Source organism: Oreochromis niloticus, linkage group LG4, assembly GCF_001858045.2.
Source record: "Oreochromis niloticus isolate F11D_XX linkage group LG4, O_niloticus_UMD_NMBU, whole genome shotgun sequence".
Classification (NCBI taxonomy): domain Eukaryota; kingdom Metazoa; phylum Chordata; class Actinopteri; order Cichliformes; family Cichlidae; genus Oreochromis; species Oreochromis niloticus.
In genome coordinates this window covers 13,931,198-13,947,497 of record NC_031969.2, presented here as the reverse complement: position 1 = coordinate 13,947,497, position 16,300 = coordinate 13,931,198, and the positions used below count along the sequence as shown (strand labels likewise).

At 40.4% G+C, this 16,300-nt stretch overlaps 1 long non-coding RNA gene across 1 annotated transcript; it reads left to right on the top strand.

Moving 5' to 3' along the window:
• Positions 1-5,315: 5,315 nt before the first annotated feature.
• On the top strand, positions 5,316-8,383 carry LOC102079059 (uncharacterized). The gene is made up of 3 exons (XR_269091.4): positions 5,316-5,375; positions 6,108-6,428; positions 7,299-8,383. It is a non-coding gene; the product is annotated as an uncharacterized LOC102079059 (long non-coding RNA).
• The last annotated feature ends 7,917 nt before the right edge of the window (positions 8,384-16,300 follow it).

Sequence of the window (16,300 nt, the reverse complement as noted above, 5' to 3'; positions counted from 1 at the left end):
TCTTGTCTTGAGCAGTTATGACAACTCACGTGCAGCAATTTGAAGAAACACTCCTTGAATGCAGTGGAGATTAATACTTTTTCAATAAAACAAATGTACTTGTGGACTGACTCAGAAAGCAGATGAATGACTTTTATAGTTTTATGATGAATTTCCATCCATCCATCCATCCATCCATCCATCCATCCATCAATCCATCCAAGTGCTTTTCCAATTCAGAGTTGCAGGGGGTGCTGGAGCCTATCCCAGCTGTTATAGGGCGAGAGCTGGGATACACCCTAGGCAGCACGGCAGTCTATTACAGGTGACTCCTCTTTGTATTTTTAAACCTATTGTAATGTTTCACTATGTATCACCCCATTCTCCACCTTCCCTCTTGTCATGTTACAGCACTCCGAACCTCAGAGCACAACACAGGGGCTTGCAAGTTTTTGGTTTGTGTGTGAGGTCAGAAATTGTCATTCTAGGGGGGGCAGGTGCCATATTTGAGTCCAGTACTCAGTTCTTATAATACATCCACGGTCCCAACTGGTCTGGTCTCGGTTACCTTGTCGTCACATATATCACATGACAAAGCAACAGGTGTGAAAATGCATGTGCATGCCCATGCTGAAAACATAATGCACGGCCAAGTGTAAACAGACGGGAACCCTGCTGGGACCTGTTATCAGCTGCAAATTGACTTACAAGTCTTTAAAACCAGCAACGGCAAAAAAAGGTTATGGCAATTAGAGGCTGCAGAAATAACCTGTTAACACACCGCGGGCTTCATGTTTCTTTTTAGGCCGATACGACCAGGCTTTTATCAAAAAGGTTGCTTCTGTGTTTCAAGACACCTGATATGGTAGAAAATTCCCTACATACTGTACTATTACATATTATTACACCACCTGCACATGAGTAATAATCACTTCATGAATGTCAGACTGAAAGATGCTCTGTGTTTGTCTCAACCACCTGTAAAGGGAACGTTTTTTCTCTTTCTTTGATAAATATGAAGATTTGGCCCTATTTACGGCCTTTTGTTTGCATAAAGTAAAAGAACTACCAAACACAAACAAACACAGTCGGGATACATCAGTGTATAAGCTATGGTTCAATGTGCTATGAATCCCGTTTGTCCGTTATGGTCTCCCACACTGGCTGTATTCGCACCTCTGTAAGAAAGAGCACTCCATGTTCTAAGAAAGATTTGTCCTCTGGTTCTCAGGCTGAAGGTCATTAACAACTATATCCATACAAATGCTTAAATAAACGCACACTAGATTCAGATTAGCTTTTATTCACAGTGCATTATTTATGTATTTATTATTTATTAGTGCTGTGCAGCACTTTGGTTAATGTCTGCAGTGTTTAAATGTGCTATAGAAATAAAGTGACTGGACCAAATTTGATCTATTTGGGCTTTTTGAAGTTTTTAGGGGAGAATAACTGACCGATGCTTCTGAAAATGAAAGTGTACAGTTAAGTTGAACAGCTACAGCTCAACAATAAGATGAATGGTCATTTTTCTATTTTAAAGTCCAACATTCATAACTATGAAAATCCAAGAACTAAATAAAAATATCATTTAGGTTTAAGTTTACAGATCATACTTTCATCTGAGTAGCAAAATGAGATGTTTTTGACACGTGCAGAGGAGGGAGAGTGGACATGCTGGATAAGAGATGCTGAACATGGAGCTGCCAAGCAGGAGGAAAAGAGGAAGATCACAGAGAAGATACACAGATGTAGTGAAGGAGGACGCGCAGAGGGTTGGTGTGCCTGAGGAGGATGCTAGGGATAGGGTGAGCTGGAGGCAGTGACGCGACCCTTAAAGGAAGCAGCCAGAAGAAGAAGCAGAAGACATTCAGCGGACTGTAATGAAATTACATGCTTGTAATTTATATGGTCAGAAATGAAGGATTCACACATTAATGCTGTTTAAAACCCTCTTATAAAATGTTTCACAGGTTTAAAAAAACATGTAGATACTTGTTGTTATATAATAACATCTTCTTAGTCTTAAGATAACAAAGGTCATTTTTGTGAACTCAGATGTGGCCACCCACTCTCATAAGTCATACTTATACAATACTCCCCTACTTCCTCTTAACTCTTATCTCTCTAATCTTTACCATCTTTTTTCTTTTTCTAACCCTACATTTACATTCAGTCTTGCTTCTGTCTATCTCCGTCTCCCCTGCAGGCTGCGGTCTGTGTTGGAAACCCTCCTTTGTGTGCTTCACTTGTAACCCTCGATGCTGTCGTGGGCCCGGCTGTAGCAGTGCAAAGCTCAAGGTGGCTCACTGACATTTAGCTCAATCTCCCCCAGGGATCAGATTACTGCGCCTCGATCTAAACACTGTGCTCTAATACTAATAAAACACAGCAGTGATAATGCTGCACCGCCTGCGGAGAGGCACACACACGCTCTTGTGTGATCTTGAACAATGAGAATGGGATTTCTAGAAGACACTTTTAAGATCATTACGTGGAAAGAATGATTAGGCGTGTATCATGCGTGTAAAATCATTTGAGCCGGCTGTGTTTGTGATGAGATTTTAATTAGAAAGAACACTTTTACTGCAGAGACAGATTACGCAATTTGTCGAGCTATTTTTGGATAACGACTCAACTTGATTACACAAGCGCAGCTCAGTGGTGTAAATGTAAAATACAAGCTTTTCTTCCTATTATTCTTTTTAAATATAAATAATCTGCATTTTCTTTCCAGCGCTGAACAATAAGATTTACTTTGGTTGACTTCACACTTTCAAGGTGCAAGCACTCACGGGGTTCAGTGTCACGACTGTTGACTTAAGGAAATTTAAGTCCCGCAGCATCACGGACAAACAGGAGGGGCACAGTTCTTCTAAAACAGGATGTCCTTCACTGTCGACCCCTCGGTGCTCCATAGTCTTAAAAATCTCACCCCGAGACCTCTGCTGTTATCACATTTAGCTAAAACAACATTTTAAATATGAAGGTAGTCAAAATGTAAGAGTATAATGATAAAATGCACATTATATTAATTTAGTAAAAGTCTGCAAATCATGTTACGAGTATCTGTGATAAAGAAATATAATCAAATCCTCATGTTTGATGCGTTAGACGCAGCATATTTGATTCGAGTGCTGTACACCCTGGTGCTAAAGTCATTGTTCAGTGATTCGCAGTTCATACAATATCACAAATATACTGCATTAACACACACTTTGATGCAGAAAACTTCAGAGTGGCTCAAATACCAATTGGCGGGTTGATGGTTCACTCCCCATCTCCTCTGGTCAGTATGTTAAAGTATCCTTGGACAATATACAATTTCCCCTGATTGTGTGTGTGTGAAAGTTAGATAAGATGTATGAAAGTGTGTGTGATTGAGTTTTTGAGAGGTGTGATAAAAAGTGCTTTGAATTCTTTTTAAAAAATTTCATTTTCTCATTTTTCTCTCTTAAACGTCTGTTTTATTAGCTTGTTTGTTTGTCCTTTCACCTGAAACAGTTACGTGTTTAATGATTTGTAGCTGGGACCGGGTACAGTTTAAGTCGTGATGTAACAAGTGTGTGTGAGAGCTCGTTGGCAGGCGGCTCGGTGTGGGAGATGGGCACGTCAGGGCTGCCTGCCTGCATGTGGCTGCTCATCACCATGATAGATCCAGGAAGCACCAGGAAGGGAGGATGATGAGGGCCAAAAGTAGCAGCAGCAGCAGAGTGTTGTGCGTTTGTGTGTGTAGGTACTGCATCATATTATTAGCTGAGGAAGGGCAGCTGTGGTTTGAAGTGCCTCACTGTAACTGTACCTATAGCAGCAGTTGTGCTGGTCGGGTATAAATAGTGCAGTGGGCATGTGGGCAGGCGGCTGTGACACAATGGCAGAAATTCGGTGTTCTTTCGGGGAGATTTGAGAATGTGACACCCTGCAAGCGAAGATCCCCCGCTCTAGATGCGACACTGGAGCTTGAAGGTTGACTCAAGGTGGAGATGAGCGTGAAGCACTTTTTCATGCATTATGTTATTAAATTATTCTGGTAATATTCACTCTTACACCTGTGTAGAAATGGAGATGATGAAAGAAACGAAGCAAAACAAACACAGCAGTGCTGCCTAAAGAACACAAAACGTAACACCTTTTATAGCACAGTAATTGGGGATCTAAAATAGTTTTTCTTTATGTGTTACACACATAACAAGTCGTTCTCACACAGCTATGGAAGCTTTTTTCCACCACTGAAAAAAACATCACATCCAATTTTGGGTTATTATCTCAAAATTTGAAATTGCTAACAAAAACCTCCAACAAAGAACCCAAATCTGAAACAATAACTTGAAATTGTGAGACATTGAGGAGAAATTTTAATTTTGATGTATGAACAAAAGGCCTGAAAGTGACAGACATCTTAAAAAACATCAGATATCTTGAAAAGTGTTTGATGTATGAAGCTATAATAACTGAAACCAGCCCACTGAATGAACAATGGGCTGTGAGGTCAGTTCCTTGATCATTAATATGCAAATTCTCATGACCATTGAGCATGCATCAAGACACATGAAGCTAAAATTCCACAGCATTCATGATATATGTTTAAACTTTATCATTTTGGACCAAATTCTTATGTAAATTGGAAATGTTTGAGCAGGTACTTCATGCTGATTCGATTTTTTCTCCAGTGGCAGAAACAAGCATCCATACACAGGATTTTAGGACTTTAACCCCACTTTCCCAGGTGAATCCCTCTGTAATTCATTGCACTACTCCAAGTCTCAATTTTTGTATCTTCACCAGTGTTGGTCAAGTTACTTGAAAAAAGTAATCAGTAACTAATTACTGATTACTTCCCCAAAAAGTAATCCCGTTACTTTACTTATTACTTATTTTCAAAAGTAATTAATTACTTAGTTACTTTTTAAAAACACGATTTACAACCTGAATAGGTAATAAAGTGATAGATCTTTCAGCCCAATTCTACTTTTTCTGCATAATCCATCATACAAAATGTGATCAAATGGAAATGTCTCTTTTTAAAACTTGTTTTATTAGTTTTAATCTTTTAACTTTATGCATCAAGCAAAAATTTAATTATATGCAACATTCTCTGACTGGAAGAAATTTGTTTAACATTTAAACCTATTTCCTGCACATTCCAGCACAGCAGAAAATAAATAAAATCAAAGACTCAGCGGTCCTGTTGCTCTATTTTCACCTGTATAGCAGGCGGATGTTTGCCCTGGTGCAGGTGTGCCGCAGCGGTCAGTGGAAGAATCCGCGAGTTTGTGAATTTCCCATTCCGTGGTAGCGCACTCAGTGCTTGCTTGGAAGTTAAGGGGTTTTTTTTCGCAGTGAACAGCGGACGCTAATGTTTTTGTCACTTTTTACGGAATCAAACTCAAAGTAAGGTCAGTACTTCCACGCTTTAAACGCTCTCCGCACTCGATATATTATCCATTGTTGATGTGCACACAGCTGTTGCCACGAACGTCGCATTCGCTTACGTCATTGTCATGAGACACTTGCAAAAAAATCACGGTTTTAGTTACGCAGTAACGCAGCGTGCTTACGGGAAAGTAACAGTAATCTAATTACCTTTTTTGCAGTAGTAATCCCTTACCCTACTCGTTACTTGAAAAAAGTAATCGGATTACAGTAACGCGTTACTGCCCATTCCTGATCTTCACTCATTTTACTTTTTTCTGCATGTGGAGTGAGGTGACCTGTTAGTTCGGGAGCCCTGTTTGCTGTATGATAAGAGTTACACTTTACGATCTTTGGACTGAGGCACAAAACTAGAGACATATTAATGCTATTGGTACTTTTGTAAAATTAAAATAAAGACAACAACAGACACAATGTTGATCTATTTTTTTAAGCTACTTCAGCTAAATAAACCAATAACTTGCCCCTCCAAGGCATCGCTAATTTGACCTAAAATGATACTTCTTTAATTTTTCTTTTGGGCCAAACAGTAATCCCGGAGCAGCTGGTCAACGCTTTGTCCAAATTCAAACCAAACATGGATATTATTTATAAGACCGACTGCTGTATCCCAGTTCATGAGTGTGAATTTGCTTCGAACTCCTGCCATCTCAATAATCTCTCGCCTGAAACCTCCGTGTTCTCTGTTTCACCAGTCTGTGATTCCTCCCCTCTCCTGCATCCACTTCCTAACTCCTCTGCCACGTGCCCCGAAACCTGTCCCTGGAAGTAAATCAGCATCAGGCGCTCTCTTAACTGAGTGTGTCGCCGAGAACATAAAGTGTGGACGCCCTCCAGGCTCTCGTGTTGCTCTCTTATGTCACCAAATCTCTGAGTGAGCCCCTCGTCCTCCCTCCTCTTTGGTCCAAGGACAGAAAGAGCCACTTCCTCCTCAGAAGATCTGTTTGGACTTTGCAGTGAAGCCACATAAACACACGCACACACAACCAAGATCTGGTTGTGATTTGTTTACAGAGGTGACTCCACTCTTGCATTAGATTTATGGCATCAATTAATAGCTCAGTAGCAGCTACTGCTCTGCTTGTATTACACTTTCAAATCTCCATGACTTATGATTTGATGCATCTTCTTAGGGAGCGTGTCAGCTTGTTTACAACAAATGTAAATTTGATTAAGTCAGAACGGGCAGTGATGCTCTCAGATAACTACAGGATAGTCCATCAGCTCCTCAATCACACAGGGCGATGCCTTCACTTTGAAGAGAAGCGCTGTTCACACTTACAGTCTTATTTTAAAATGTAATCAAGATGCCTGGGATTTTCAGCATAACGGGGCTGTAACACTGAGGTGGCGTTTTTATTAAGCAGTTTTCCCTGTGAAAGTAAGAAAGTGCACTTTCCCCCATGAAGATGACCTCCTCTGTGATTTTAGTGGCGATTTTTGACGACTTTTAGCTGATTTAACCACCATTTGAATAGTTTCTGGGTTTTCCTAAGGGTGGCTGCATAGGCAGAGGACACCCTCACTAACTGATGGAAACCCAGTCATCCTGTTCAATAAGCAGGCCTGAAATAAGACAAAAAACAATAAGAAAAGAGCTTAAAGGGTTATCCCAGACTGATCAATAGTTTCTGAAAAGTGCATAATCAATTAATTACATCATGATTTTGCCTTCATGTTAAAAAAAACAAAGGAAGATATTATAATGAAAAAGTGTAGTGAAGCAAAAAAGTGGGGAAAAATAAATAAATAAATAACCTATAGAACTGCTTTCTAATTCCCAGTTAATAACAAAGAAATGTTTATCAAATTACTGCTGTTATCATTTTCTTTAATGAGTATGAAGACTTTAAATATTATATCTTAATTTGTGTTTTTTCTACCAGAAGAAGAGAAGAATTTTCTGAATGGACCTCGGAGCTGTGACTTCAGCTCACGCTGCAACAAACAGAAAATGCTTATGCTAATGAGACAATGAGCACATGTGCCCATTGTGTGCCCCCGTGCTCAGCGGTGCATCACCCCGTTGGAGCAGTTTGACATTCTTGGAGCTTGGGAGTATATTTAACCCTGTGGCTCCCCTGCCAGGATGGCCCCTCCATATACGGCCCTGAGCGCGGGCAGGCCGAGAATGTCTGTGTGCAAAGGGTTGGAGGAACGGCGGCGATGACAGGGTGATGGATGAGATTTGAGCAAAGATGGAGGGAGCCTGCTGTGAAGGAGCCGAGAAGGAGAGTGAGGACAACAGAGCACGGCGATGTACAGAGTTTAACACTCTATGCTCATTTTTTATTGAATACCTGTGGCAGACTCATTGTTTCTGCAGAAACAGGGAGAAAGCCACTACACTGAAGAGTCCTGCTATTTTTTTATTTAATAAAAAATAATAGAATGCACAGACCGCACATTACATGCACTCCCTTAACTATTAAACAAAGACAATCCTGAAAAATGTGTGAAAGAAGCTGTTTGAAGGATGGATGCACACTGTGATACACAAAATACCCCCCAAATGTAACAACAGCCGTGTGAGAGAAGGTATAAATGTGACCTTGCAGACACAAGTGTCAACTTTTCTGAGCATGTCACAGTATGTTCAAGTGTGAGTGTGAGGCAGGCAGACAGACAGACGGACAGACAGAGTGTATGGTATGCACTGGACAAGTGTGCGCACCAAGATGCAATTGCGAGTGCACAAACAAGCGTGTGTGTATTTGTGTGTGTGTGACAGGTGTTTAGCTGGAATGGTGCTAAGCTTTAAGTACTCTCCCAGCCCAAGCCCTATTCCTGGTGTACACAGACACACAGCCACACAGACACAGGCACACACACTCTATTAAACTATTCATCAGTTGCACATTATTTTAACTATCCCTGGAAAACAGTCCAGTATGTATAGTATTTTTGCTGAGCTTTGTCTTGTAATATTTAACGATAATAAGCTGTTTATAATCCAACTAATAAGATGAAGCTTCTCTCTCTCAATCATCCAAGTCAGCTAATACAAATGGGACAATTTAAGTTTACAATTACTCTCTGATTTTTTATTACCGCACACTGGCGACCATTTTTATGGACCAATATTTCTTGAATGTCTCACAGAAATTCTTCAAATTTGGCATAAAGGATGAACTTCTTAAGTCACCATCGCCTTATCAATCAGGTTTCGGAGACAACTCAATAATTCATACAGTAATTATGAAAAAAGATCAGAGATGTGAAAAACTAAGCGCACCCTTACTGTTTCCATGGGAATTAAGAGGGTCAGGGACAGCCAGGTGCTGCTAATCAAATGCACCTGATTAACTGATCATCAGGAAAAGCAGCAGTTTTGGAGAATTCAGGTGTGTTTTAACAAAATTTCAAGGATAAAAACATCAGCAATGATCTTGAGAACAGCAGATTTGGCTGCACATTAATCTGGGATGGATTATAAAGCCACATGTAAATAAACTGAACAACAGTACAATTAGAAAAACACTGAACAAGTATGGCTTGTTAGGAAGCGTTGACAGAAGAAAGCCTCTTCTCTCTAAAAAGAACATAGGGGCTCAGTTTAGGTTAGGATTTGTTATTTAGCTACAGGATCTTGCAGTCATTGAGTCAACCGTGAACTTCTCTGTATCCCAAAGTATTCTAGAATCAAATGTGAGGATATCTGTCCGACAGCTAAACTTACTTGTTTATGCCTCACACCCCTCTTGGGATATAAGCAGTCGACAGAAGTCCTCCAAAGTGCTCGGTCTTGAGCCATGACCTTAATCTGAGGCCAAGTGTATCCCAGTTTCTCGGTATCCTTTTGGTGGTCTCTCCACTGTGTATGCTTTGGCCTGCCTCCATGGCCCGTTTCCATGTCAGGGTTTGTCTGGTAATGTTGTTGCCTGGTTCCTCAGCTTATGTCCTATCCTTTGCCATCTACTTCTGTTTATCTCTTCCACCACAGGTTGTTTTGGTTTTCCCAGAGGTTGTGATTGCAAATCTTGTACATTTTTCTTAGGCAGATATCAATGATCTTAGAGATTCTGCACCACAGAGCAACAATGAGTTCACATTGGAGCTGAAGATTTTCCTCTTGGTGTGTTGCCGACAGCTAAAGCTTGACTAAAATTGTGCTGTGCATCAGGACAATGACCCAAAGCACAGCAGCAAATTTATGGCAGAATGGCTGAAAAATAAAAGAATCAGGCTGTTGCAACTGCCCGTCAACCTGACTGAAATGCTGTGGTACGACAATTAGAACCATTGCCTGCAAACCTCACTGATATGAAGTAATGCTGGGAAGCAGAGTGGACCAACATTCCTCCACAGTGATGTGAGAATTTATGCATGGGTTGGTACTTTTCCACTTTTCTTTACTCTATTTGAGCTCTCAAAGCACATCCTTGCTACAAGCTTCATTCACCCACACATTTATACAAGAGCCTTTTTCTATGCCTAAGCACTTTTAACATAAAATTCACATACTCCACTCTGTGCTTTGGTAACTCGGGGTTCTGTATCTTGTCCAAGGAGAGGAGCCAGACACGAGTGAACTTCGGATTGGTAGACGACCTGCTCTACCTCCTGAGCTACATCCACATAGAAATGATTACCTCGAGGCAGTGCTTTTCTGTGCAGTTTCAGGAGGATACAGCGTCAAACATTAAAAGAGATCTGGACAAGTCTATCTGCATGTCACTTGTCTACTACTTTCATACAGCTCAAAGAAATTAAAAGACAGCCAACAAATTAAATCAGAACTTTCTCACACGTGGTTTGTTGTCAGCGGTGAACTGCAGCTTATTTACTGTACATGCAGTCAGCATCGGGGAATAGCTGACTGCGGGATCACTGGATGTCGATGCCGAGGCCTCTAAATCACCTGCAGTATGCGTGGAGCTCAATTACTGCACTGGTGATCGAACCAAAAGAGCCCGGTGATGAAAGATGAGCCAAGTAAATAATATGAGCTCTGGAACAGCTTACTGAGGGAGCTCATGATGAACAAAATAATAATAATAATAATAACACACATGCCATATTTAAGCATTTTGCAAAATAACTTTTGTTTTTAAAAAGTGAAACAGGTTATAGGGTCGTTAATAATCTGCATTATTAACGATGTAATTGACAGTGCAAGGGGTCACCACTACAAAGGACTGCAAAAATAGTTAGCTGAACAGCAGGTCCCATTTCTCCAGAGCCAGTTGACAACACTTCCTATTAATAGTGAGGATTGTCCTTGGGTATTTTTATAAAAGGAGTGTGAGTGTGCGTGCATGAGGAAAGTAAGGCAGAAGGGGATGAGGCTTTCTCGGAGAAGACAGATAGGAAAAAGCTCGTATTACAGCAGCCTTACGCACTGCTCTGCTAATGCGTCAGACTTTGCTCATCCCAAAACGTCCTCCTCCTCCTCCATCTTCCTCCACACAGCTAATGTCACTTATTCCATGTAGCTTAGATTTTATCTGTAATTTTCTCCACTGTACTCTCTCTTAAACACACACTAAATCCTAGTCTATTTTTAGTGCGCTGTGGGGTTTGAAGGTAGGGTTGTGTTGACCCCTTGTCTCACCCCAGCTCCAGGCCTTACAAGGACCCTCTGGAGGACACGGTTGTCTAGCAACCAGCCTGTGTTTGCACCTAAGCTGTGAAGGTCCACCGCTCAACCCACACCTGCCCTTCATCATCTTAATTATCGCCACCCCCCATTCGTCTTCATATCATCGTCGTTATCTTTATCGCGGTGTGCTAATACAGGAAGAGCGGCGTAAAAGACGTGCTATTATTTCTCCGGTTGTTGTGCGGAAATCGGAGAGTTTACAGTTGGCAGCTGGTTTGTAATGATCGTCCGAGGCGCTTAAACATTTTACGCGCCTGCTGTAAAGATGCATGTAGTGCTCTCTGGTGAAATTAAAATGTGCATCTGGCTGTGAAAAAGGCAGCATCACGAGAAGAGGGTAAATTCTCCCGAACACACTGCCCAGCTCAAAGTACTGCACAATAAACCTCCATGCTTACATCACATGTAAGATGCTGCAAATTTTGGTATTGACAAATATTGTCGATACCACCCGATACTTTTAACTTGTGCTAATGTAAAGTAGAGCAGTGTGTCATGATTTATGAGATGAATCATCGTCACTTTGCAAATTCTGAACACATTTAACTAATCACTAAGTCAAGGTGCTTTTTATTTTCCGTAATAATTTATTAACACAATAAAACACACCTCTCAGCTTTTTTTGGAGGGATTTGTGAACTTTGGGTCTCCTTCTGTTGTTTAAATGTGCTGTACAGTACAAATAAAATAGACCTGACAGTCAACACAAAAAGCTTCAGACATTTTCTAGTGCATGTCTTAAGTATATTTTTTTCATTTCCACAAAAAAACCCACCCCATAATTAACACAACTCACTGGGAAACACACTGAACTATGGGGACAGAAAAAAGTATCAATCCTGTTGCACAAGTACTGATCTGATACCAGACTTGATATCAGTGCTATTGATATTTGGATCTATCCTCCCACCTTTAATGCCTGCACTAACCTCAACCTCAACATGAGCACTAACAGTTTACGCAGCCTTCAGGTGCTGGCTTGTAAAATATAAAACATGGATTATAGGAGTGCGGCACACTCAGTTCTTTCCTAGTCCTTGGACTCAAGCAGAAGTAACAAAAGACAAGTTATTTATCCGATTCTGTGCTATTTAGGAACTGAGTGTCTGTGTTTCAGTGCTTCTGGTGCATCTTTGGACAGAGGTGGCAAAAGTACACACGGGTGTCAATTAGGTAGGGGAGACCGGGGATAGTTGTAACATTTTTGACATTTCTGTCTGTAAATTGGAGCTCTTTTAAGGTAGTGGATTGAAAATTTAATGCAAAGTATTTACATGTCTCAGCTATTAAATAGTGCAGCTATTTTCTCTGCAGCACAATTACCCATTGCATGGTATGGTCTCAAACACAAAGAGTGAAATGTTACAATTAACCCCATAGTCTGGGTTAGTTGTAACATATCCTGGGGTGAAATGTAACACAATGAAATAAGGGTACTGACAAAACATTAACATGTAATCTTTTTTATTCAACACATGAATGCACATAGAGCCATTTATGTAGCTTTGTGTGTGTGACAGAATGCAGAAATCTAGCTTTTGAACATTTTCCAACCCCCCAAAAAAGACAGATGATGGAATTTTCTGCAACTGAATATTTCATTAATTTTGGTTGGTCTTCCTTGAGTTTGGCCTCATTGGCTCAGTGGGCATTATAACCTACAACTCTTGCACCAACTTTTGAACATAACAATGAAGCTGAAAAAATGTAGTTGTGCACCAGCATCGCAATTCCATTACTTTTTATCATGGCTTACCTTGGTGTGGTTTGCAAAGTGCTTCAGAAAGATGAGGAAATCTGTTTCTTGCACCCATCCTGATTTATTTCCACTACCAATACTTCCTACTGGTCCATCTCTGACACAGTGGTCTGCATAATGTATGTGTGGGAACACAAACAGTGGAGGAATTGTGTTGCCAATGGCATTAACCGCATATACAAAGGCGACCAGTGAACCTCTCTCTGCTGATGTCGTTGCCCCAACTTGTTTAATATAAGTTAAAGTAATAGTGTGGTAAGTTGTAACATCTGCATTATTGTTACAACTAACCCAAACTGTTGCTGTTACAACTGACCCAGACTCCTATAGCCATGAACCAGCTAACATTACAGCCAACGGCTAAAACATTAGCACTAAAGACCTACACAGAATATATCCCCATAGACATACAAATAACATAATTTAAGTTTGATGAGTTTAACTGCAAAGCAGATAATGCTATTAGAAATTGAAATAAAGTAGAAAAACTTACTTTTTGGCATACAAATTACTTTTTTTCGTGTTAAATTGTCTGTGTTTGACAAAATGTGCTGATTTTTCACATGTGATAGAAGAACTGAATTGGGCATGCACAGGATGAATCACATCATTTGAAACTTAGCCCTGATTGGAGAAATTGGAAGTGTTACAACTGACCCCCGTTACAACTATCCCCGGTCTCCCCTACAAGTACAGATACTCTAGAAAGGCTGTCTGTACATGGATTCAGTACTCTGTCAAATAAAGGTGAAATTCCTTTAAACAATTACCGCAGCAAAAGTTGAAGTAGAGATTTGACTTTCTTACTCAAGTAAAAATGAAAAAGTAAAACCTCTGAAATGTACTCAAAGTAAAAAAGTAGCCCTTTGGAGGAGATTCTTACCAACTATTTTGTACAAAGCTCACTAAAACTCACTGTTAATGTAAATATAAAACGAGACTAAAAGAATAGAAACTATTTCAACTTCCATTCTGATTCTAATGAATACACTCAGCTTCCAACATGGTTATATAGAATACCAGCAGAGGAAAACAAAGGCAGCTAAAAAACAACAACACAAAATAAAAACAGCTCTATTTGCTGTTGCATAAGTTATAGATGGGTGAATTAAAGAGGTTTTTTTTCAGGTGGACGTCCCACAGCAGCATTAACAGTCCTGAATGTTCATTTCGACTACAGTAGAAAGCTTCTGGTGCCAAAAATCAGTTTTATAACTATTATAAACTTAGTACAGTTTAGCATTAGTAAGAAAAATCCACTGTTTTTGTTGAAAGTGCTATAAAAGATTTGTTTTAACATAAACGTTAAGACTAGAAACTGCTTACACGTGTAACTGCTTACCGTTTAATATATTATCCTTTGTTTGTTTAATTGACACATACACCAGTCTATGTGCTAATGCTAAGTTAAGCACCTGCTGGCTGCAGTTTCATACAGCGCTATAACTGTCCTCCACTCTCAACACTCACAAATAAAGCGCTCTCTTATTACGATTAGTGTAAACTTTAGCATCAGAGTGGATATCAGATGTCCTTAAATTTAAATTCCTAGTTTTTGTTTTGCACAATAAAGCTATTTAGTTGCCCCCAAAGGTTAAAGAGTTCTTTAATAAAAAGTTTCACAGACATTATGTGGTTACTCAAAGTATTTCTAGTTTATACGAGCAGAATTCATACTGTCGCTGTAACAATCACCCTGCTGTTTAATCTTAATAGGCAATTATAACAAACATCATTATTATTATTATGTATCCTTACCGAGTCATCATTTTACCTAATTTCACCCTCCATCAGTGTCATGAAGTCCAATTAGGTTAATTGAACCCTAGAGACAGAAAGTGTACAGCTCGGGGTGTGACAGTGAGATGTGATAATGATGGTGGGGTTATAAAGGAAGAGCAGAAAGGTCGAGGCCATTAGTAAGAGACAGCTGCTGGAGACACGGTGACATGATGGAGGATAGACGAGTGGCTCGGGCACCACTCTGCTGTCCTGACTTGTAGGCTATAATACTTAAATTGACAGTTGGAGAGCAAAAGGTAGTAACCGATGAGCAAAACATGGCATCAAAAATCTCAGAAAACTTTATCTGAGGAAATGAGGACACTGAAAGCATCACGCTTATATTTAAAATTGTGTTTTATTTTATCTATGTATTTTTAAAATATGAGTCTTTCTGATTAAACGCCAAGGTTTGTTTATTCACATTGTACACATGCAATTTTATCTCTACCAGAGTGTACATTTTTATGCAGATGACACTATTTTATATGCTGCTAAACTCTTCCATTGATCTGGCTGCTGGGGTTTAAGTATTATATAAACTGTTTACAAGTTATAGATATTTTACACACAATTTTACAAACACTCTGGTTCCTAGAGTATTTAAAAGTAGAATGGGAGGGAGAGCCTTCATTTTTCAGGCCCCTCTTCCGTGGAACCGGCTTCCAGTTTGGATTCGGGAAACAGACACTATCTCTACTTTTAAGATTAGGCTTCAAACTTTCCTTGTTGCTAAAACATATAGTTAGGGCTGGACCAGGTGACCCTGAACCCTCCCTTAGTAATGCTGCAATAGGTGCAGGCTGCTGGGGGATTCCCATGATGCATTGAGTGTTTCTTCTTCAGTCACCTTTCTCACTCACTATCTGTTAATAGACCTCTCTGCACTGAATCATACTTGTTATTAAACTCTGGCTCTCTTCCACAGCATGTCTGTTGTCCTGTCTTCCTTCTCTTACCCCAACTGGTTGCTGCAGATGGCCCCGCCCCTCCCTGAGCCTGGTTCTGCTGGAAGTTTCTTCCTGTTAAAAGGGAGTTTTTCCTTCTCACCGTCACCAAAGTGCTTGCTCATAGGGGGTCCTATGATTTTAGGGTCTACCTTACAATATAAAGTGCTTCAACTTGTTGTTCAACGCTCCTACTTTTTAATAAGAGTTCATCGTTAGACTGAAAAAACCCCCCAAAAATAAAATGAACACTTAAATTGAGAAGGGAGAAAATTCTTTCAGCAAATGAAAACGAAACCAAGACGATCTTTTACCAGATGATGTGGAGGGGAAAGTAAAATGGTAAATGGCCTGTATTTATATAGCGCTTTCTAGTCCCTAAGGACCCCAAAGCGCTTTACATATCCAGTCATTCACCCATTCACGCACACATTCACACACTGGTGATGGCAAGCTACGTTGTAGCCACAGCCACCCTGGGGCGCACTGACAGAGGCGAGGCTGCCGGACACTGGCGCCACCGGGCCCTCTGACCACCACCAGTAGGCAACGGGTGAAGTGTCTTGCCCAAGGACACAACGAACGAGACTGTCCGAGCCGGGGCTCGAACCTGCAACCTTCCAATTACAAGGCGAACTCCCAACTCTTGAGCCAGAGAAACGGCTGATTCAAAGTATATGAACATGGTGGAGGCAACGTTGTGGCTGCCAGTCACTGGTGTTTATTGATGATGAGACACACACACACACACACACACACACACACACACACACACACACACACACACACACACACACA